Here is a 24,976-nt window from a genome sequence, read left to right as displayed (position 1 = left end):
GAGCTAACGCCATGTGTGGCTTCTGTTTCTTTTTAGAAAAAAAAAAGAAAAACCTGTGCATCTAGAAACTGTAGAAAGAGGAGCTAGAATTGAAATCTTTAGGAGGGATGTATTGCACTAAAGCACGTGTGAGTGTTCAATAAATATCAAACTAGGGGTCTTTGTGTGCTGTCCTATCTGCCTGCAAAACTTCTTAATGCCCCCTGCAGCTTAGTTGCATGTACACCGAGAAAAGGTGACATAATACTGTACACTAGTACAGTGCTATAGCTCAGTCACATGGATACTGAGAAAAGGTGACATAATACTGTACACTAGTTCAGTGCTATAGCTCAGCCACATGGACACTGAGAAAAGGTGACATAATACTGTACACTAGTTCAGTGCTATAGCTCAGCCACATGGACACTGAGAAAAGGTGACATAATACTGTACACTAGTACAGAGCTATAGCTCAGTCACATGGACACTGAGAAAAGGTGACATAATACTGTACACTAGTACAGTGCTATAGCTCAGCCACATGGATACTGAGAAAAGGTGACATAATACTATACACTAGCACAGAGCTATAGCTCAGTCACATGGACACTGAGAAAAGGTGACATAATACTGTACACTAGTACAGTGCTATAGCTCAGCCACATGAGCACTGAGGAAAGGTGACATAATACTGTACACTAGTTCAGTGCTATAGCTCAGCCACATGGACACTGAGAAAAGGTGACATAATACTGTACACTAGTACAGAGCTATAGCTCAGTCACATGGACACTGAGAAAAGGTGACATAATACTGTACACTAGTTCAGTGCTATAGCTCAGCCACATGAGCACTGAGGAAAGGTGACATAATACTGTACACTAGTTCAGTGCTATAGCTCAGCCACATGGACACTGAGAAAAGGTGACATAATACTGTACACTAGTACAGTGCTATAGCTCAGTCACATCAACACTGAGAAAAGGTGACATAATACTGTACACTAGTTCAGTGCTATAGCTCAGCCACATGGACACTGAGAAAAGGTGACATAATACTGTACACTAGTTCAGTGCTATAGCTCAGCCACATGGACACTGAGAAAAGGTGACATAATACTGTACACTAGTTCAGTGCTATAGCTCAGCCACATGGGCACTGAGAAAAGGTGACATAATACTGTACACTAGTTCAGTGCTATAGCTCAGCCACATGGGCACTGAGGAAAGGTGACATAATACTGTACACTAGTACAGAGCTATAGTTCAGCCACATGGGCACTGAGAAAAGGTGACATAATACTATACACTAGCACAGAGCTATAGCTCAGCCACATGGACACTGAGAAAAGGTGGTGAACACTGTGAGTTTCTACCCCGCATATTATAAATAACACCCCACACTTATCAATAATACCCACCCTACAAATTATAACCCCTCCCACATAACATTAATTACTCCATGTCACTTATCTGTCCTCCAAAGCAGCAGGAGTCAGACTGACATAGACAGGGGAGGGGTGGAGCAGACACGCTGTAGGAGGAGAAGGATGGAGGACAGAGGGGAGTGGTGGGACTTTATAGGAAGGCAGCTCATTGTTGGTAGGTCCCTGGGGAGGAGTCAGCAACCAGGAAGTACAGCAATCACTCTTAAGGACAGGGCTGACCACGAAAATGCCGCACTGCAACCAGTACCCCCTAACGGCGGCCTTGTAGTGCGTCTAGTTTACCTGTGATGTGTTCTGATAACATGGGAGGAGGAAGCGAGTCTGTGCAGGAAACCTCTGCAAACATCTCTCATCCTGTAACGAAATTTTGGCTTCATCATGAACGCCCGCGGCAGCAGTGTACCAGTTACATAACGTCTCAGTTGTGAGGCAACATTTGATTGCATGGAAATTCGCTACGCAGTTGTGTACCCTCTGCTGCTTTTTTGAGCGCACCGGCTGTTCCACTGTTGGACTCCACTGAGGGCAAACTGCATCTTATTGTAATTTCCGACATTGGTACAGATCGCTTTTATTGAAAGATCGGGTACCAGAGCTCTTGTCACCAGCCTATAGTGATTGGAAAGTCTTGTTTCCACTAATCTCGTTTGTTTTTTAAAGATAACAATTTCAAATCAGTTGGCTAGCAGTGGATTCCAAACTTTTTCATTTCAAGGCACCCTTAGGGTCTCCAAAATTTTTTCAAGGCACCCCGAAGCCAAAATAATTACCAAATAGTTCCCCGCCTTGCTTACCACTGGCCCTGTCCCAGGCACCCCTGTGAGATCGCCGAGGCACCCCAGGGAGCCACGGCACACAGTTTGGGAACCACTGGGCTAGTGTAAATACTTTTCACAGAGGGGTTGATATATCATTGGGCGAAAACCCACATTGGCGGCAAACATAAGTATTTTCCCTGTCGATAGGGCCCTTTATCCCAATAAATAAAGGTTTACCTGCGGTGATAAATACTGATCTTACTGCCAGTAGCCTCTTCACCAAGTATTGCAGCAATACTCGTACTGCTTCATTACCTGTTCTTCTATCACTATATCAGGATGGAAATAACAGATGGAAATCATTCAAAGATGCTGCAAGAACCCATATATCACTGCAGCTCAAAGTGGCAGCAGCACATTCAGTTCTTTTCAGTTGAAAAGAATTCTATTCTTATCCAAAAACGGACAACACCTTTAAAATAACCAGACCCTACAACATGACCGCTTCCTCTTCCCAATTATTTTTTTCTGAGTAAACAGAGCTTATCTAACACAACAGGAAAAGCACGAAAGCGGAGTCCGCTAACAGCTATAACAAATGAAATATTTTGAAGGTTCTACTACTATAAATACACATGGAATTCTTCCCTGAAAACACTGCATTGAATGGCACTAACCAAGCTGTCCCATCTACCCGTAAATGGTTTTATACTGAGAAAAAGTACAACCTTTTGTAATCCTACAATAAACAACTCTTAGTAACGGTATGAATGCATTCGCCTCCAGGGTGGAAGTGATTTAAAGCAGCTTTTTATTTGAATGACTAAATTTCTTAAAACTGAAAAAGTTTTAGAGTATTCTGAAGAAATCTGTTTTTACCTGTAGGTACAGATATGAGCACAGCAACGAGACGTAAAAACAGCAACAAGAATTCAGATAAGAACGGCAATGGACCATAAACTCTTACTTCCAAATACATAAAGATTAGGTGGGCAGCATGGTGGCTAAGTGGTTAGCACTTCTGCTTCACAGCACTGGGGTCATGAGTTCAATTCCCGACCATGGCCTTATCTGTGAGGAGTTTGTATGTTCTCCCCGTCTTTGCGTGGGTTACATCCAGGTGCTCCGGTTTCCTCCCACACTCCAAAAACATACTGGTAGGTCAATTGGCTGTTATCAAAACTGACCCTAGTCTGTCTGTGTGTGTATGTTAGGGGATTTAGACTGTAAGCCCCAATGGGGCAGGGACCGATGTGAATGAGTTCTCTGTACAGTGCTGCGGAATCAGTGGCACTATATAAATAAATGATGATGATGATAATTAGGTGCATACACATATTAAATAATAATGCATCTTAAGCAAGAATCTCATCCTCAGTTCCCAGTTAAGCAAAGTTTAGTACAGAGGAATAAAATGTGGACACAAGTGAAAAAAAAAACAACCAACAACAATATATTCTGTAAAAACAATGTATGTTTTGCTGACTTACTCTTGCTGAATAATGTAATGGTTCTCTAGAGTTTATCTCCTATTAATTGCTCTAGGGGTCCCATTAATTTACCTTTTTTGGAGGGTAGTTCATTTTTTTCTCAGTAGACCAATTAATACGGCAGCATCTGCTAATATTAATAAATGTAAATATGATGAGAGAGAACGAGTTATGTCCATTTCATAACCCCAACAAGTCCCAATTTTTGGCAGCAAAAGGATGGAAGCCTACTGCTTACGAGGTGTGGTCTAAAATGAAAGCGGGGGTAGGTAGGTGGATATTGAAATAAAAATAGTCAATCACAATGCACCATTATCAGTTTCACGCACTGTCACAGCTCTGAATCATTTTGCTTTTATTATCAAAGAAAAATGAACCTAGGAAATGAGAATCAGCTGTCTGACGTGGGTAAACTGCTATGGTGTCATTAGCTAAGGTGCGAGAATATAATATTAAATTAACTGGGGTGGGATAACCTAACGCTCTTAACTGAGGAGGGGATGCATTTTGCATGATCATCCCATATACAATTCAATAAAGGTGTACATGCACAAACTTGCACGCGCTATCCACGCGGTTCACCTTCGGCCACATGATTTGGGCCTGTACCTGAACACATTGAACTTGTTGTTGTTGTGAAAGGGCTAGGCACAATCTTTCAAAGTTTTTGCATGTGCTTCTTAATTGTGCTGGTTATACTGACATCACCGAATCCAACCAGCTGCAACAGGGGCTGATCTTTCATCATTTATTCTGCATGGTAATGCTGCTGCATTATTCTCTATAACAGGATTGGTGAGTCAACAAGCATGTGTAAAAGGTGTGTGACTGGTGCGTACGCTTACATCCATCGAAATAGGCCATGGTTTGTTTTAGGAATCTGAAATCTGTGACCTGCAAGACTTTTCTGAGAAGTGTATGTAACAGAGCTGAAAGCTATCAAAGTGTGTGAATCTAAAGGGTTCCATATTTGTGTGCCTAAAGGGTTCAATATTTATGTGCCTAAATGGTCCCAGATTTGTGTGTCTAAAACGGGTTCCAGATTTGTGTGCCTAAAGGGTTCAATATTTATGTGTCTAAAGGGTTCCACATTTGTGTGACTAAAGGGTTCAATATTTATGTGTCTATTTATGTGTCTAAAGGGTTCCACATTTGTGTACCTAAAGGGTTCCACATTTGTGTACCTAAAGGGTTCCAACATTTATGTGCCTAAATGGTTTAAAGTTTGTGTGCCTAAAGGATTTCAGATCTGTGTGTCTAAATGGTTCCAAGTTGGTGTGCCTAAAGGATTCCAGATCTGTGTGCTTAAATGGTTCCAGATTTGGGTGCGTAAAGGTTCCAGATCTGTGTGCTTAAATAGTTCCAGGTTTGGGTGCCTAAAAGGTTCCAAGTTTGTGTGACTAACGGGTTCCAGGTTTGCTTCCTGTAAAGTGTATATACCATGGAACATACAAGTATGGTTTTTCAACTTTATATTTCTTTCTTAAGGAATGTTCCTTTTGTCTTTTTTAATATGGAAAAAAAAAAGAAAAAACAGAGAGAGGAAATATTCGTCCTTTTCACATAGACTAGGTGGATGACATATATAAAATATAAATATAATACTTACATGTTTTAGATGAATTGGATGGTTTCAGGGGATTCCACCAGAGCAGTCCACAACATGTAAAAGATAAAACACACAAATAATAGTGCAATACTGTTTATACAGAAAATATTTTAATTTAAGAAATAGGATAGTAAAAATAGGTGATCCAAATCAGTCACCAAAGTGTAAATCCCCTTTTGGAGGAGAACTTACAAAACATAAGATTTTGGTTATGGCTTCAGAAAATGAAAATTGGTGCGACACCTTCTATTGCGATATCTCCCCTATAGGTGTTGTGCTTACTGTATTAAACCTTCAGGTTGACGTATATATAGGTCTTTGCATCCCTGATAGAAGCAATGTCATACATGTGTACATATGTATATATATATATATATATATATATATATATATATATATATATAAAAATATATAATTTGATTCTCAAAATTGCTTAACTCAGATATGATCTGTCTGATGAAAGATAGGTGGAGATGTCGTTGAGACGTTTAATCACCACAAGTCCTGACAGATGTTAGACCCACCACAAAGGTGGATCAATTGAGCAATGTACTATCACTTCAAAGCAAGGTATACTTTCATCACCCTGTCGGTTACACTGGATCTTATTATTGCATTACTGCAATTAGGCTGATATGGTCTGTACACTTCAGAGAAAGTTCCCATGTCAGACTGCCCTGACCATACCCTCGCACTGAAAATCCTATAGCTGACTTTTCTGTTCCTGTTTGCTTTGCACTGTACTTGTGCATTCATCGGCACACATTCCAAGCTGTTTTATATCCTCATAAAAGATTTTGCATTATGATCTTTGTGCTTCACTTTTCTTTGATGTTAGCTCCGGGTATGATAAGAATATTTATTGTGTTGATACTGTGAGAGCAGTTTCTCAACCCTCTCCTTAAGTAACCCCAGCTGCCCCTGTCGTAAGAATATTCCTGGCTCCGTACGTGCCATTTATTGACAGTGACGGTAATGTTTTAAATTGTGCTTTGCTCTAATCTGAGTAGATACCATTATATGGAGGGATAGGCGTCCTTCCACATTACCTGCCATCACATTGCTGAGCTTCAGTGTGATGGCATAATATATTATTATAACATTTATCTATAAGGAGATCCAAAATACCGCAGCACCGTACAGTGGGGAACTACAGCATAGTACAAAGGCGTAGAGGACCAACAGAAACAAGCAAAATGCAAGACATTCAAGAAGAATAAATGCAAGAATAACAACAAATTAAGCATTATACTACACGTAAGACAAAATGAGAAAGGTATATAACAAACAAATTTGTATATGAAGACATATAAGAGCAGGGCCGCCGAGAGGGGGGGAGCGGGTACTAATTACCCGGACCCGGGCCCGCCCCGGGTCCTCACTCTGTACTCGCCACGATCATGTGTGTATACAAATACTCACATGATCGTGGCGCCGGCATCCTTCTCCCCTCCTCTGTTTGCAGTGAATGTCGGGCATCATTCAGTGAAGAAGACAGAAGACAGTCAGAAGAAAAGAAAGATGAAAGAAAGCAATACAGAGGTAAGTGAAAGAGGAGAAATGCAGAGAGGCACAGGGGGATGAAGGAAGGGGGATGAAGGAGGGGGGGGGAAATTCAGCATGGCACAGGGGGTTGAAGAAAGGGGCAAAAGCAGCATGGAGGGAGCAGTGCGATCATAAGGGGGCATAGCGTGGTGATGATGAAGGGGCACAGTAATGTGTGTGTGATGGCACAGGGAGCTTTTGGCAATGTAGTGTGTGTGAGGTAGATGGTGGCTAATTAATGGTTGCTATTTTGTTTGCGAGGCAATGGGAATACTATTATTTTAATGTTGGGGCTGGAGGAAGGCCTAATTATTAATCATGGGTGCTACTGATTTAACGGCGGGGCTGGTTGTAACTTTGTAAATGTAGCCATTTTTTTTTCCAAATAGGGTCCCTCAACATTCCAGGAGCCAGACAAGCCACAACTAAAGAAACCTGCAGCCACATGGGGTGAGTGAGAAGAACAGGTAGGATAGAGCAGGAGAGTGTGTGAAATGTTGTGATTCTAGTGGGACAATGTCAATATTTGGTGAGTGTTGTGCCCAATGTAAGGTGCAGGCCAAGACTGTGAACTCTGTGTGTACACACTGCATTCTTTGTGTACCACACTGTGGTGCTAGATGTGTTGAAAGTCAGGAGTGCTTGGACATATGGGATGCTCCGGTGAATTCAGGGGCTAGTGCTTTTCCCCACCAGGCATGCCCCAATGATGCATAGGCACGCCCCCAATTGCATGACCACAACCACCCTAATTTTGTGCCGCCGCAAATTTTTTTACCTTGCACACTTGGAAGGGGGGCCCCATGAATTTGTTGTACCGGGGCCCTGAATTCCTCTTGGCAGCCCTGTATAAGAGGCATGATATGGGGACACATAGGTGTACGAGATTGGATAGGACAAGAAGACAGGAGAAAAGTCCCCATGCACACGATAGCTTACAATCTAATGGGTTCAGAATACCGTGCAAATGGGGCCAGATGTGGGATCCCATTATTTAATGTGTAACATTACAGACCTGTTGACTGGAATCTTCATTACACTGTCATCCATGCATGGCTGCAAGCTGGAAAAAAAAAGATAGGTCTAGCAATGGTAATGAGAGGAGCATCTCCAAAATTCTCCAGGATGTTGTATAACCCCATGTCCATCACACAGGCCCAAAGTCCAGCAAACATAGCACCATCCACAGCATATACGGCCCAACTACCAGCAGATCTCTATGGGGACGGCAAAATTATTCAAGCGGCAAATAGCATAGCCTTTTGCCAATTATCCCGAAATGCTAATCCCATCTGTGGATATCGTTAAGCACCTTTTACCTTCATTGTTAGCCCCGCTGGAGTAGAGAATCATCAGTGAACGTGCAGGCTCTTCCCCAACAGGCTCCCCTCCTTCTTGTCCAAACCTTTTTTAATTGTCCAGGCATGAATATGTGGGTGGCGGGTGGTTATGCTTGATTACACTAACTCACCCTGTGCCGTGAAATAAAGAGATTATCACCAATATGTGATACCTGTCACATAGCTTCATTCTGTCACCAGACACATATTTCCATTAAAAAAAGATCTTGGGTGAGACAACAATATAGACCTTGAACTTAGAGGGGAATTCGTGGCCAGTCTATGACTGGGGAAGAGGGCTGCGCCATGTATCCAATAAAACAACCCATATAAATTCTTGACTTTTGCTACTCTCCCAATCATCCCTCAGCAAATTATTCTCTACAGCTAACTAATAATAATGCCCAGCTGTGCACAGTGCGCTGTTCAAATAACATGCAGAGTTTTCACCGTGCATGAGCAGTAAATAGCAGCTGGGAGAGCACAGAACAACTCGGGGAAGTTTTCGCCAGGACAGACACATATTGGTGGTGCTGATGTCTTGGCTAGATAAATTACTTTAAAAAAAAAAAATTCTTATCATTGCTATGCATGGTGATAAGAAATGATAATTATTGGCGATTAATGATAAAAAGAGCCCAATGGCCATCATATCATACAGCCCAATGTTAAAGCATAAAGCTGTCTGCCCAAAATTTAGAGCATATACAGCTCCACGTCCGGTGTATTATATAGTCACAATACATTCTATTATATATTACTAATATAATCCTTTATCTATATTACGTCCATTTGTCCTTAACCGTCAGTTACAGTTGTCCAAACTGATGTATATACTGTGTCCTTTTACTCTGCATTGATAAAATATGGGATGTTTCTTGATCCACGTGTCCACTTCTGCAAAATCTGTGTTCTGTGGTCTTCAAAATAGTGATAAATACTATCTTATCTCTAGAGATGTTCACTGACCCCTGTGTTTTGGTTTTGGCTATGGATCTGGATTAACTTTGTGTTTTGGTTTTGGCAAAACCGCCCTCACGTGTTTTGGTTTTTGGATCCCTATTTTTTTTTCTAAAGTCACATAATTTTGCTTTTTTTTTTCCTTCCTACATTATTATTAACCTCAATAACATTAATTTCCAGTCAATTTTTGTGACAAGACATGTGAGACCCACCATTATTATTTTTTATTGAGTTTTAATAAATTCATTTTTCCTCATTGGACGCACCCTGTACTTTTGTTTGTTTATTCAATTTTTGTGACAAGAACACTGCTACCCCTCCTGTTTCTGTATGAGCAATGGCACTGGAGAGTGACAAGAACACTGCTACCCCTCCTGTTTCTGTGTGAGCAATGTCACTGGAGAATGGAGAGTGACAAGAACACTGCTACCCCTGTTTCTGTGTGAGCAATGGCACTGAGTAATGTCACTGGAGAATGGAGAGTGGCAAGAACACTGCTACCCCTCCTGTTTCTGTGCGAGTAATGGCACTGAGCAATGTCACTGGAGAATGGAGAGTGACAAGAACACTGCTACTCCTCCTGTTTCTGTGTGAGCAATGTCACTGGAGTGTGGAGTTGGACAAGAACACTGCTACCCCTCCTGTTTCTGTCTGAGTAATGTCACTGGAGAATGGAGAGTGGCAAGAACACTTCTACCCCTCCTGTTTCTGTGCGAGCAATGGCACTGAGCAATGTCACTGGAGAATGGAGAGTGACAAGAACACTGCTACCCCTCCTGTTTCTGTCTGAGTAATGTCACTGGAGAATGGAGAGTGGCAAGAACACTTCTACCCCTCCTGTTTCTGTGCGAGCAATGGCACTGAGCAATGTCACTGGAGAATGGAGAGTGACAAGAACACTGCTACCCCTCCTGTTTCTGTGCGAGCAATGGCACTGAGCAATGTCACTGGAGAATTTAGAGTGACAAGAACACTGCTACCCCTCCGGTTTCTGTGTGAGCAATGGCACTGGAGAGTGACAAGAACACTTCTATCCCTGTTGCTGTGTGAGCAATGGCGCTGGATATCCTGGGGAGGGAGGTACTTATGGAATCCAAAACCTGCGAGATCCGACAATGCAACAATAACGTTTTGCCTCAATTGAGATGCGTGAAAGTACCGAGCGGGCTCACAAGCCTACTCGGATCCCCTAAGTTCGGGTGGGCTTGGTTTTCAGAAAATCGAACCTGAGCATCTCTACTTATCTCCCACTCCTAAGATTGCTTTACTACAGCATTATCCCCCACATCTCCAAGTTCATGACAAATATAGAACTGGACACAGTTCTAGAACCTATAGGTACTAGGGCTGCAATTGCTCAACACTGGAAAAATCCTTCTCCGCTACTTCTCTTTAAAATGATCTCCAAAGTTCAAAACAGTTATGAAAGGAGATGATTGGCTTTAAATACTCTGTTACTCTCCTATGTGGCTGAGTACATGTTACAGAATATTTATCCCGATCCGATATAGTTAACGATTTTACCAACGAGTGGAAAAAAAAAGTCCTGATCAGCATGCCAATTCATGTGTACACACTAAACATGTTTTACACGATTTACCTTCAGATCTGTACTCTTCATCTGTCATAACTATTGGCTGAAAAGATGGTGACTCTGCACACTCCATAGAGATCTATGGACACTGCCGGTTGTGAGTGCGTACACACTGCAGAATTGGAATGACAATGTTCTATCGTTGAATGTGTTCATACGTTCATTGTGGGAGTGTACACACTAATGCAATATCGTCCCGAAAGGCCGTTTATCGTGTGATTAGCCAAATATTCGGCTGAAAACCCTGTAGTATGTATCCAGCCTAAATGGTATAAGTGGTTTGTTTACTCATCTGAGCATCTCACCCAGGGGATGGCTGGGAAGGGAGGCATTTGTCCCCCAGGCTGGTCCCATAGTGGGCTACCTGCATTTTTTTCCCTTTAATGTGTTCCTTATAGGCTGCTGAGCAAAGTCTCCCCCTCCCCCAGGGCCAAAATTTGCCAACCAGTCCCTGATCTCACCTGGGGTTATATTTACTAAACTGCGGGATTGAAAAAGTGGAGATGTTGCCTATAGAAACCAAACAGATTCTAGCTGTCATTTTGTAGAATGTACTAAACAAATAATAACTAAAATCTCTACTTTTTCAAACCCGCAGTTTAGTAAATATACCACCTAGTCTTAATTCCTATTCTAACTGACACCTCTGTTCTTGCTGGAAAATATCAATACTTCTATTCTGTGAGGCATCTATATGAACATTCTATTGTTTGGTACTCTGCAATGCTGTGTAACCCTACCCCCCATTTTTTCTACTGTTGTTGTTGTTCTTCCCTACCCATTGTTTAAAAATTCTCAATAAAAAATAAAAATAAAATATCTGCATACATCAGTTACAGATCAGAGTCAACGTGCCCCCAGATCAGACTTAAGGGCTCGCAGTAGTCTGAATAGCATATTCACTAAAGGCAATTGCAAATATAATGAAGCGACTTGTGAATACAAGAAGATTTTACAGATAAAATCAGTTACAGCTGCAAATATGAGTCAATTTATTCCATTGTATAAACTTCCAGTGTGGAGCAACGAGGCTAAGATTTATAAACTGGAAGATTATTTCTATCGAGTATATTCGCTATTTCCTCTCATATTTTATGTTTGTGCAAATGTAAGAATGATTCAAATGTGTAATACACGTATGGAATTTTAAAGGGGCTTCACATGGCACATGGTGCCCCAGGGTGCTGACACAAAGCATCTCGGGGGTGTTTTTGCAGATCCATTTTAGCATGAGAAAGTCCCTCATTAATTATGTAGGTATGTGTTGAAATCTCTCACTAGGGTGCCAGACTGTTTTAGTATCTTTTCAAATGCTTAAATGACCCTAATAGCAAAGAGAGTATGGCCAGCAGAACATGGATAACTACTTCAGGGAAGGTACAAAGAAAAGATCAGACATATCCACACCAGCTTCTCTGTGGGAGTGTAGACTATGTACACTATATTCTGGGAGTAGGAGCTACCACCTCATTGGTTCACCAGCAATCTCATTTTATAATCATTAGGCTGAACACCTCATAAGGGGAAAAACTCATGTCTTATTTGGATATTTTAATCTCAAAAGACCTAACCAGCTTTACCCACCCAAATGACATATCTCTTAACACAGCTTGTCAGGAATGGTCTTTAGAACGCAACCCTGTCCACATTAGCTGAGGATTGCACATATAGGATTACCAGCCCTACGGCAGGTTCCCTTCCAATCAGATACACGTGATAGGAAGGCATGCCATATAGCATATACCATATATTAAGCATCATTTGCAAGAGGGATGCACTTTGCAAGGATTATAAGCTTAAAAACCCCAAATAGATGCAATATAAAAATAATAGAGGCACACACATTGAATGCAAAATAGTGTTGTTTGGTAACCAATCACAAGACTCATTAATTCTCAATAATTACATAAGACAATAAAAAGAGTCCATATATTATAATTAAAAATGCAAGCAAGGTAAAGTTGACACTAGTGGAAGAACTACAGGGGGAGTCAGCTTTACTGGGGGTCCCCTCACTGAGGTCCCTGCTCTGCTCTAAAAAGAGCAAAGTGGAGGCCTCTTCTGACATATGACTCCACACTGTGTCTGCCAGCGATCAGACTGCTGTACACTATGGTGATATTTTCATCCACTGTATCAGTCAGCGATCAGACCGCTGTACACTATGCTGATATTTTCATCCACTGTATCAGTCAGCGATCAGACTGCTGTACACTATGCTGATATTTTCATCCACTGTATCAGTCAGCGATCAGACTGCTGTACACTATGCTGATATTTTCATCCACTGTATGTGTCGGCGATCAGACTGCTGTACACTATGCTGATATTCTCATCCACTATATCAGTCAGCGATCAGACTGCTGTACACTGCTATGCTGATATTCTCATCCACTATATCAGTCAGGATCAGACTGCTGTACACTGCTATGCTGATATTCTCATCCACTGTATCTGCAGCAATCAGACTGCTGTACACTGCTATGCGGAAATTTTCATCCACTGTATCAGTCAGCGATCAGACTGCTGTACACTACTATGCTGATATTCTCATCCATTATATCAGTCAGGATCAGACTGCTGTACACTACTATGCTGATATTCTCATCCATTATATCAGTCAGGATCAGACTGCTGTACACTACTATGCTGATATTCTCATCCACTGTATCAGTCAGCGATCAGACTGCTGTACACTGCTATGCTTATATTCTCATCCACTGTATCATTCAGCGATCAGACCGCTGTACACTATGCTGATATTCTCATCCACTGTATCAGTCAGAGATCAGACTGCTGTACACTGCTATACTGATATTCTCATCCACTGTATCTGTCAGCAATCAGACTGCTGTACACTGCTATGCTGATATTCTCATCCACTGTATCAGTCAGCGATCATACTGCTGTACACTGCTATGCTGATATTCTCATCCACTGTATCTGTCAGCGATCAGACTGCTGTACACTACTATGCTGATATTCTCATCCACTGTATCAGTCAGGATCAGACTGCTGTACACTGCTATGCTGATATTCTCATCCACTGTATCAGTCAGGATCAGACTGCTGTACACTGCTATGCTGATATTCTCATCCACTGTATCTGTCAGCGATCAGACTGCTGTACACTGCTATGCTGATATTCTCATCCACTGTATCAGTCAGGATCAGACTGCTGTACACTACTATGCTGATATTCTCATCCACTGTATCAGTCAGGATTAGACTGCTGTACACTGCTATGCTGATATTCTCATCCACTGTATCAGTCAGGATCAGACTGCTGTACACTGCTATGCTGATATTCTCATCCACTGTATCTGTCAGCGATCAGACTGCTGTACACTGCTATGCTGATATTCTCATCCACTGTATCAGTCAGCGATCAGACCGCTGTACACTGCTATGCTGATATTCTCATCCACTGTATCAGTCAGGATCAGACTGCTGTACACTACTATGCTGATATTCTCATCCACTGTATCAGTCAGGATCAGACTGCTGTACACTGCTATGCTGATATTCTCATCCACTGTATCTGTCAGCGACAGACTGCTGTACACTGCTATGCTGATATTCTCATCCACTGTATCAGTCAGCGATCAGACCGCTGTACACTGCTATGCTGATATTCTCATCCACTGTATCAGTCAGCGATCAGACTGCTGTACACTGCTATGCTGATATTCTCATCCACTGTATCTGTCAGCGATCATACTGCTGTACACTGCTATGCTGATATTCTCATCCACTGTATCAGTCAGCGATCATACTGCTGTACACTGCTATGCTGATATTCTCATCCACTGTATCAGTCAGCGATCAGACCGCTGTACACTGCTATGCTGATATTCTCATCCACTGTATCAGTCAGCGATCAGACCGCTGTACACTGTTATGCGGAAATTCTCATCCTTTGTGTCTGTTTCTTAATTGCTCCTCGCTTGCATTCTATAATATAATATGGGCTCTCTTTTTATTGTCATACGGAACTAATGATTTTTGTCACTGGGTACACTACATCATGTTTGTGCGTAAGATTTTATGTGTGGCTGTGCCATTATTATTTTTGTCTTGCATCCTTTCTTATCAGAGACTGGACATACTCCATGGCTGAAAACAAGTTCCTAGTATTAGACACGGAAAGTTCAACTCCCTGAACTTCCCTACCTCAGTCACCCTAAGTGGATGCCAGTCAGGGGTGGGCTACATAGGGACGTGAGACAAAGGACATTTTATTTCTTGTACAGTACTACGAAACTGAAAAAATTGTTCAACATCAAGGGGCTGATGCAGAGTTGGCTGCAAATGCGCTACAAATCGCAGTGGCAAGTTGCGTTCTGCAAAAAAAAGCTGTAATATCTGTGCTGGTCTGCACCTGTAGCGTATGTGCCCGGTTTAGGCCATTCCTACTCTTACGCCCATGTTTAGAACCATTTGTTTTGATTGCAAAATACATATTTGCTACTAGGCATCAATAAAACTTCAAAAACCTCTCTAATAAAAGAGTAACAACTCTGTCTCATGTACGTAAAAAAACATTTTTTCCTTAAACACGTACACAAAAGCATAATATAAGCACATGCAATGGAGAAAGCACCTATTAGCATCAGTGAAGCATTCACAAACAGCCAGTCACAAGCAGTTCAGTATGGATAGTGATCACTTACTGTGTATGCCTGTGCTTGATCACCCTGAAATAATGCGGCTTGTACAGGGCTATAAGCATCTGTGTCCCGGTCTGAAAATACATTTGATATAAAAGAGACAGATTTGTTTTCTCACACATTTCCAAAATAAACTAAATCTCTTTAATCACCTGAAGTTAAAAAAAAATCCAAACAAACAGATTTTCATCTAAAACTACTTACAGGTTTATATTTCTAATTAAGAGTTCACAGCGATGTTTGGCTAGGACTGTAAAGGTTTTAAGACTTTATTTCCGCTGTCACTGCCGCCCTGCATTGTTGGGCCGATGCCCAGGTGATGTAACGCAAACACTCCTGCCAAGGCCAGAGCCTGTGGCATCTGTGTGGGAGCACTAGAAAACTCACGCACAAAAAAAGTCTATTTAATTTGGGAGTGTTTTTTAATCGTATCGTGGGCAGAGATGATATCTGCTCCTTTATTACTTTTTTTCAAAAGTACTTTAAGACTATATTTCATGTTCCCATTGCACTTGTCTATTGTAAATGTTAAGGAATGAATATATACAAATATGATTGCGATAAGACTTTACAGTGCAGTTACGGTTATACACTTTTCCCCATAAGTTCTTTATCTCCGTCCAGAGCACTCCTGTTAATCTTACTGATCTGCACTTGTGTTCTAACAATACAATAGCTTGTAGGTGTGGCCTAGTGACAAGGTATATGTGGGTGGGGGTCATGTCATAGGGAGCGTGGCCAGGTCCATGTGAAAATATGACAGAAAACAGGCAGAGACACAAACACCTACATCATGCTTGCCAACTCTCCCGGAATGTCCGGGAGACTCCCGAAATTCGGGTCGGTCTCACAGACTCCAGAGAGAGCAGGCAAGTCTCCCGCATCCCGCAACTGCCTAGCCAAAATGACGGTGATCGCGTCATTTTGGCCCGACCCCACGACAAAACAGCATTTTTGCTGCGGGGACGGGGCCAAAATTACGTGTTTGGCCGCACCCCGCGCCCTCCCGGACTACACTTGCCGAAAGTAGACAAGTATGACCTACATTTAAATATAGCATGTAGAGAGATAAGGTCAAATGATATTTGTTATATACACTGTGCTAGGAACAATTAAGCAAGCTTTTTTTGAGCAGGAAAAGCAGCAGGAGTGGATTGTTATAGGTAATATATATTACAATATGTTAATATTATTGTTGTAGTATACAATATAATAATGAGTTTGCATAATATGGGCAGGACAGTGACACAGTGGTTAGCACTTCTGCCTCACAGTGCTGGAGTCATGAGTTAAGATAACGACCATGGCCTTATCTGTGTAGTTTGTATGTTCTCCCTGTGTTTGCGTGGGTTTCCTCCAGGTGCTCCAATTTCCTCCCACATTCTAGTAGGTTAATTGGCTCCTGGTAAAGTGGACCCTAGTCTGTGTGAGGTAGGGAATTTAGAGGCAGGGACTAATGTGAAGGACTATATAACCTGTGTACAACACAATATGATAGTCGCTATATAAACATAATAATAGCTACTTACTATCCCTAATTTCCAGATTTAAAAAAAATTGCCACTGGAAATGTTCCTATTTTTCAACATTTACAAGCTGACAAAAACAATTCCTGTTTCTCTGCATGTTGAACTCAATTCATATTATTCTCCAGGCATACTCCCAGTTAATATTTATGGACAATAAGAGTTTCAACAATGTTATAATCAAATTCAGTAAACTCATCATAATTGGGATTGCAGTGCTCCAAGGCCAATGGTTACAGTACTACATATTACATGGCTAGGTTCACTGACTAGGCATCAAAGTGCCCCTTGAAACTATTAAAGAATCTTATAACAGGGGTGGTCTTTCGAGTAAAGTAAGGCTGTTTTGAGTCGTATCTTTTGCAGTTGCTAAAGGGTGGGAGCAAATACACACTGATAACGACAGTCACCAAAAGTAGCTTCTCACGTCTGATTGCGAATTCACCTCTGAAGCCGATAGGTGCTTTCTCCGTCATAGGAGGACTGAATATAATAATACATCTCCTCATTGTGAGGTGCAGTGTATGTGTTATAGTGCAGTATATAGGAGGACTGTATATAACACATCTCCTCAATGTGAGGTACAGTGTATGTGGTGTTATAGTGCACTATATAGGAGGACTGGATATAATAGCACATCTCCTCAGTGTGAGGTGCAGTATATGGTGTTATAGTGCAATATATAGGACTGTATATAATAACACATCTCAGTGTGAGGTGCAGTGTATGTGGTGTTATAGTGCAGTATATAGGAGGACTGGATATAATAACACATCTCCTCAATGTGAGGTGCAGTGTATGTGTTATAGTGCAGTATATAGGAGGACTGTATATAATAACACATCTCCTCAGTGTACGGTGCAGTGTCTGGTGTTATAGTGCAGTATATAGGAGGACTGTATATAATAACACATCTCCTCAATGTGAGGTGCAGTGTATGTGGTGTTCTAGTGCACTATATAGGAGCACTGTATATAATAACACATCTCCTCAGTGTGAGGTGCAGTGTATGTGGTTATAGTGCAGTATATAGGAGCACTGTATATAATAACACATCTCCTCAGTGTGAGGTGCAGTGTATGTGGTGTTCTAGTGCACTATATAGGAGCACTGTATATAATAACACATCTCCTCAGTGTGAGGTGCAGTGTATGTGGTTATAGTGCAGTATATAGGAGGACTGTATATAATAACACATCTCCGTGTGAGGTGCAGTGTATGTGGTTATAGTGCACTATATAGGAGCACTGTATATAATAACACATCTCCTCAGTGTGAGGTGCAGTGTATGTGGTTATAGTGCAGTATATAGGAGGACTGTATATAATAACACATCTCAGTGTGAGGTGCAGTGTATGTGGTGTTATAGTGCAGTATATAGGAGGACTGTATATAATAACACATCTCAGTGTGAGGTGCAGTGTATGTGGTTATAGTGCACTATATAGGAGCACTGTATATAATAACACATCTCCTCAGTGTGAGGTGCAGTGTATGTGGTGTTATAGTGCACTATATATAGGACTGTATATAATAACACTCCTCAGTGTGAGGTGCAGTGTATGTGGTGTTCTAGTGCACTATATAGGAGCACTGTATATAACACATCTCAGTGTGAGGTGCAGTGTATGTGGTGTTATAGTGCAGTATATAGGAGCACTGTATATAATAACACATCTCCTCAGTGTGAGGTGCAGTGTATGTGGTTATAGTGCAGTATATAGGAGGACTGTATATAATAACACATCTCCTCATTGTGAGGTGCAGTGTATGTGGTGTTATAGTGCACTATATATAGAACTGTATATAATAACACATCTCAGTGTGAGTAGCAGTGTATGTGATGTTATAGTGCACTATATAGGAGGACTTTATATAATAACACATCTCAGTGTGAGTAGCAGTGTATATGGTGTTATAGTGCAGTATATAACACATCTCCTCAGTGTGAGGTGCAGTGTATGTGGTGTTCTAGTGCACTATATATAGAACTGTATATAACAATACTCCTCAGTGTGAGGTGCAGTGTATGTGGTGTTATAGTGCACTATATATAGGACTGTATATAATAACACTCCTCAGTGTGAGGTGCAGTGTATGTGGTGTTATAGTGCACTATATATAGGACTGTATATAATAACACTCCTCAGTGTGAGGTGCAGTGTATGTGGTGTTCTAGTGCACTATATAGGAGCACTGTATATAATAACACTCCTCCTCAGTGTGAGGTGACACCAGCAGCAATGACTGAGATGTTTCCAGTCACGAAGCCTCAGCGGCTCGCGCGTGTGGCGGGAAGGGTCCTCGCGCTCGCCTCCCTCCACCGGTCCCCCACTCCCCCTCCGCGAGACGTCCGACGCGCTCGTCCCCGCGCCCCCTCCTCCGCCGCCGCAGCAGCAGCTCCCGGCGACGCACGTCGGGCACGCGCACGCCCAGGCAGCTCGCTCTCCCACACTCACCGAGAGCCTCTCACCGGGCATGGCTGTCACGCAGCGCTCGCTTTGTTATTGCCTCACTCTCCCGACGCAGCGGCCGCCGCTGGCAGCTTGATGGGGTGGCGGTGGAGCGGAGGAGGACGGCCCGGCGCGGTACCCCGGGAGAAGAGCCGGGGTGTTTCCTAGGTGAGTTGCCGGGAGCCGAGGGGGGTCATTCTGGGAGGAAACTTTCCAGATGGAGGCCTCGGAGTGTGGGGGGGCTGAGGTGGGACCTGCTGTATGTGGGGGTGCAGGCCGTACCCCCCATAGTGCCCACATTCCCTGCCAGGCCCCACTGTGCCCAGCAGTGATCTGTGCCCAGGCCTCAGCTGCCAAGGGTTACACCAGTTCTGTACTGTGGGGTTACTGGTGCCCCCCATTATCTGCCCCTGCACCCCCTTATCTGCCCCTGCACCCCCTTCTCCCATTGTCCTCATCCAGCATTACCTCAGCACTCTCACCTTATCTGGTCTGCAGAAGAAAAATAAAACCTGAGCATTTACAGGGCAGGTGAACCCCAATTGTATTCTTATTTATGATCAATTAAATACAAACCAGACCCCACTCATCATATTTAGTATTTGCATGCTGATTGCAGAATGCTGAGCTTATGTGACCATGTTGGTCAGGTTCATTTATACTGTTTGGATTGTCTGTTCTAACTTGGAATTATGTTGTTGTTTTGTGGCAAATTAGAGGAGGTGTGTGAATGTTTTCCTGCTTCAGGATTTTGCAGATAGTTTATAGTAGGATGCAAATTGATTAGTAAGGTCCTAGGATGCAAATTGATTAGTAAGATCCTAGGGTGCAAAACCAAAAATAACCCTGATCAGGTGCCAATCTAGTCAATAAACCAGATTAATGTTTAGACTGTGGATACCTATGCAAAAAAATAAATAATAAAAAATAAAATATATATATATATATATATATGTGTATATATATATATATATATATCAAAATCCACGATATTATATGACCAAATCAAGCTGCTGCAAAAACCAAGATGGTTTTTCTGCTTCAGGATTTTCCATATAGCTTATAGTAGGATGCAAATTAATTAGTAAGGTCCTAGGATGCAAATTGATTTGTAAGATCCTTTCTAATTACATTGTTACATTTCTTTACACCCTTGAATGAATTAGGCTTTCACACAAATTCATTTCTCTAGTAATGTGCTTTTGTTGGCTTTTTGAATAAATGTAATTTATTATCTGCAGCTATCTTATGTTTGTTTTTTTGCTTTTAGTAGTTATCATTTTATATATTCATGTTTTTTTTTTAAATGTAATTCATCTTTTTGTAAATATTGAGTTATAAAGCTTCAATACATTTCTGCATCATTTTATAATTGCAGAGTAAAGGTTGAGCGCTTTCTCTGCACAAGAATTTACAATCTAAATTAAAAATTATCATAGTCTATTTTTGGCTGTGAGGTTGCAACTCCCAGGACAGTTTCACAATGAAGATCGTTTTATAGAATTATAAACCTATTTGTTTAACAATTGTAAATATAGTTTACGTGAAGACGCTTGTGTCTGTGATGAAGTCTTAAGGAATAGTCAGAGCTTGGATTTATCATATTGCAAATTTCACTTCTGCATATGTGTGCCGTGTTATACTTAAGTACATGCTTGTACACACCGTAGTCTCTTATCTGTTAGGATTAAATTTGTGTTTTCAATGCGTACCATGTAAGGTAATAACTTAAATCCTTGCAAAAGATTTCAATGTCAAGTTTCCTGAGAAAGGTGTCAATGTAAATGGCAGATAATCAATTTGTGGGATAACAAAATCCAAATAAAAGCCAAAAAATTAGTATTTTGATAAACGATTTATAAAAGTCCATTGCATTTTAACAAGCTATTTATGTTGCTAAATGTCTGCTCAGTATTTTTCCTCTGAATGCTCCTGCTTTGCAGTTTGGATTTGTGTGTTTTTTGTTTGTTTGTTTCTTCACAACTTCTACATCCAATTTTTATCTTAAATGTATGAAAAGTTGCATGCCACTATTTCTTTGTAATTACTGAATTATATTATTTGTGCTCAGCAATTTACTGATTTATTTTGTTAATGTGGGTTTATAGTGTTCCCAGTAAGTAGGACATAGAGGATTTATTTTATTCTTAGGTTTTATGACTTAAGATATTTAATGTTATGAGAGGTTTATTACTCTTGTTATCTCTTTCATCTTTACACTGCAGTTCAGAGTCCTGATTGCTTTATTACTTTGAGATGATACCGATAGCCAAAGGCAGATGTTTAAAAACATTTAAACATGAAAATAAACAATTTTGCTATGCAAATGCATAATAAAAAGTATGACTGTAGTTCTCATGTAGACAATTCATAATTCCTCTCTCTATTTTTGCAATAACGTTTGATAATACTGTGTGGCTTATCAGATGCAAATCTGAGAATTGCCTGTTGGCAATGGCAGCAGGTACTAATAGTATTTGGATAATTTTCCTCTGAGCATTGAGTACGATCATTTTAGGTAACATTACATTAAATTACATGCAATGCCTGCAGATTATATCTTTATCAAAAATGTTTTGTTTTATGTTCTAACTAAAGGGACAGTGTGATTTAAAATAAATGATTTATAGTTAGCATTTAATTTTAATTTGGGCATATGTATCTATTTTCTGTAGATACATTTTTTATCTTGGGTGCTCCTACATAGAAGAGCTGCAATTGATAACATTCTTCATTCATTTTCAGTGTGTTGCCACCATGTAAATGCCACAAATAGTAGGTAGTTATATTATTAGTAATTAGCTGATCGTGTCTATGTAGCTCAGTCTGTCAGTCTTCTTAACTGAATAGAGCATAAGTAAGACCGGCGAGCACTAGTGTGAACCTACACATGCAGCAATTCCAGATCAATAACGCAGAGAGCAAATACTTGTGCGAATACATTTAAACAATAATTCTTGGTCTGCAATTTTTTACAGTCCATAATTAAATTTAAGGTTAAGTCCCTAACCCAAGACTACCCCCCCCTACCACTCTCCCCAACATAGTGGTTTCAGTGGTCGTCCTCTGCTTTAATTCATTGTAGAGAATTCCCTAACCAGGTGAATTTACCATGTCTCACAATAAGACTAAAATAACTTACAGGCAAGAAATGTAAGTTTGCCGACTTTGAATCTCTGAACCTTATAAATTGCAAACTCAAGAAATGGCTGCTTAGTGCATACGATGGCTCTCTCAGAGATGCTACTCAATATTTTCTTAAGGCTGCTTGGATTTCCACAAGACTGAACCTTAATCCCGGTAATTAAATCTTAACCAATAGTCAAGTCAAAAGTGATCTACTTGCTTCTACCCAATCTAGGGTAATCAAGTATCTTAATGTATTGCCATATCCGTTGTATTCTGTTTTCATGTTATGATCTTTGTGTGTTGGACTTTGTAGGCTTCCTCTAAGAACTTGCTCTCGTATAAACTTTCACAGTTTCTCCATCGTTCCCTCTGTTGAATTCTGCAGACTTCCACATCATGATTGAATCACTGAAAGGTGTGGGGTTTTGTGAAAATATTTAATACATTTTTTTTGCAAACCTGCTGTTGGTTATTATGACGCCTGTATGAGTATTATTATTGTGACGTTACTTTATTTCTTGGAAATATGGCCAATATATTTACTGTATATATTATATAATATGGCTTTCTAATCTTTTTGACATGAGCATTGACAATTATTTTGTCTGTTGATGTTAAATGTGAAGAGCAATCGGTATAGCTATTGTCAGTAAGGCTGGGTACACACTACAGAAATTTTCTCCCAATGCCATATCAGTAATGATTTTTTACCAACGGCAGGAATAAACAAAAGTCCCGATCAGCATGCCAGTTCATATGTATACACTATACATGTTTTTAAAAGATTTACCCTTCGATCTGGGCTCTTCATCTTTCATAACTGTCTGCGGAAAAGATCATGGCTCTGTAAACTCTATGGAAATCCTGATCGTGAGCAAAACATACTGCATAATTGGCACAACTTAGTTTCATCGTTGAATGAAATTTTTAGCCTGGTTTTCAAATCAAATGAAACAATATGATGTGCTTTGGAGCGATAATCGCTCATTGTTTCAGTGTACACACTAATGCAATATTGGGCTGAACATTTGAAACCTGTATTTACAGTGAGCAGAGGTGCACATTTTCTTGTTTTTAAGTTATGTAGTTTAATATAGAGAGTAAAAGCCTTTCCTACTGGCTCTAGATGTATGTTACACACAGTTTGGGTTGTACCTCTAGTAATATCACTAGTACTTAGTACACAGCATTCTTAAGAATATCGATTCAGCCCAATAAATGACAGCCTCCACCGTGTGCGCTAATAGGACCACTTTAATGTAAAATGTGTTTTGCCTACATGATTATTTCTGGTCCATAATGAAATCTGTTATTTTAAGTCTTGGCAACTTGTCTTAGTTGATAGACCGTCATTATGTAGCTTTTTCCATGTGTCATATTGACCCTCATTGTCCTTTTAAATGTTGTTAAGTGATGTAGAGCTGCGCCACATGAAAGAGACGTCCCGTAAGACATATGAATAAGTAGATGGCGGCACAAATCTTTTCTTGCACCAGCCTACATAACTACGCTAGTGATATGTACACTTCAACGTATGCTTATGTCATTAACTAGTTGGTAATAACAAAATACTACATGGCATCTCTATGAACATACACAGTTGTTTTAGAAACCATAAATGAGAAATGCCATTTACATTTTAAAGGATCTCCTTGCCTTGAGGAGGACTGTGGGTCTCCACTGTTACTGAGAAGAGGATTCAGGATGTCACTCTTTGTAGAGTTCTGCAATAGGCCATTATCTGTCACGTTAAATATATTTTATCCATCTGGAAAGTGCTGCACCCCGGCCTGTACTGACCTTTAGGTGCCAGGCTTTCAGCTTCTTCAATTTCAATATCTGCAGACTACCGTCCTGCTGTTGAAGAGGATTATAAATAATACAATAGCGTTCCCTTTTAAATATAGAGGATAATGTGGTGGGCTGCTCTGACCCTTTTGGATCCAGGCATCTGCCTACTTGGTCCCCTAGATAAGCTGAGCCGATCAAGATACATGAAGATATGTTTCATGACTTTTTAGTCAGGAAGTCTGTCGTCCTCTTACTGGTCCTGCACATGTTGATTGTCGGAAACTTGGTATGACGTAAAAAACTAATCTCCATGTATTATGGTTGCCCTGATGTCCATGCAAACTTGCATGGAAAAGCCAGAAACTGCGTCACCCTCGTATTCCTTGTGCTTTCATAATTTGGAGACTTCAGTGATATATACATACGCGTCATAGGTGTGTTTTTTTTTTTTAAAAGACTTTTTATGGATAACTATACATAATTTTTGGATTGACTTCCTTTTGACTTTTTTGACCTTTCTACTTGTTTACATATATAGTGTGTTACTCTGAATTACATATTGTAAATGTACAGTTTATCATTATAGTTGAAATGAGAATTTATGGGATAATGCACCTGCTGTGGTACATTATTTAGTATTATTATTTCTTTTAATATACAAGTTTTCCTAATGAACCAT

General features: G+C 40.7%; 1 protein-coding gene and 1 long non-coding RNA gene across 5 annotated transcripts in view; one reads left to right on the top strand and one right to left on the bottom strand.

Moving 5' to 3' along the window:
- Nucleotides 1-17,669, bottom strand: part of LOC142097393 (uncharacterized) — a 100,204-nt gene extending 82,535 nt beyond the window's left edge. For both annotated transcript variants that reach the window (XR_012678179.1, XR_012678178.1), the window contains exons 1-3: nucleotides 17,370-17,669; nucleotides 15,402-15,472; nucleotides 5,287-7,894 (exon numbers count right to left, since the gene is read on the bottom strand). This is a non-coding gene — a long non-coding RNA (uncharacterized LOC142097393). The remainder of the gene's footprint in view (nucleotides 1-5,286; nucleotides 7,895-15,401; nucleotides 15,473-17,369) is intronic.
- Nucleotides 1-24,976, top strand: part of AXIN1 (axin 1) — a 100,115-nt gene that overhangs the window by 38,192 nt on the left and 36,947 nt on the right. The window contains exon 1 of one of the 3 annotated variants that reach the window (XM_075179179.1): nucleotides 19,328-19,545. The exons of 1 other annotated variant lie outside the window; for it this stretch is intronic. The gene's annotated coding sequence lies outside the window, so the exon portion shown is untranslated. Of the gene's footprint in view, nucleotides 1-19,327; nucleotides 19,546-24,976 lie in introns of those variants that run through there. One more of the 3 variants, XM_075179181.1, reaches the window with a different exon arrangement.

Source organism: Mixophyes fleayi, chromosome 7, assembly GCF_038048845.1.
Source record: "Mixophyes fleayi isolate aMixFle1 chromosome 7, aMixFle1.hap1, whole genome shotgun sequence".
Taxonomy (NCBI): Eukaryota; Metazoa; Chordata; class Amphibia; order Anura; family Limnodynastidae; genus Mixophyes; species Mixophyes fleayi.
This window is presented reverse-complemented; position numbering and strand designations above follow the sequence as displayed.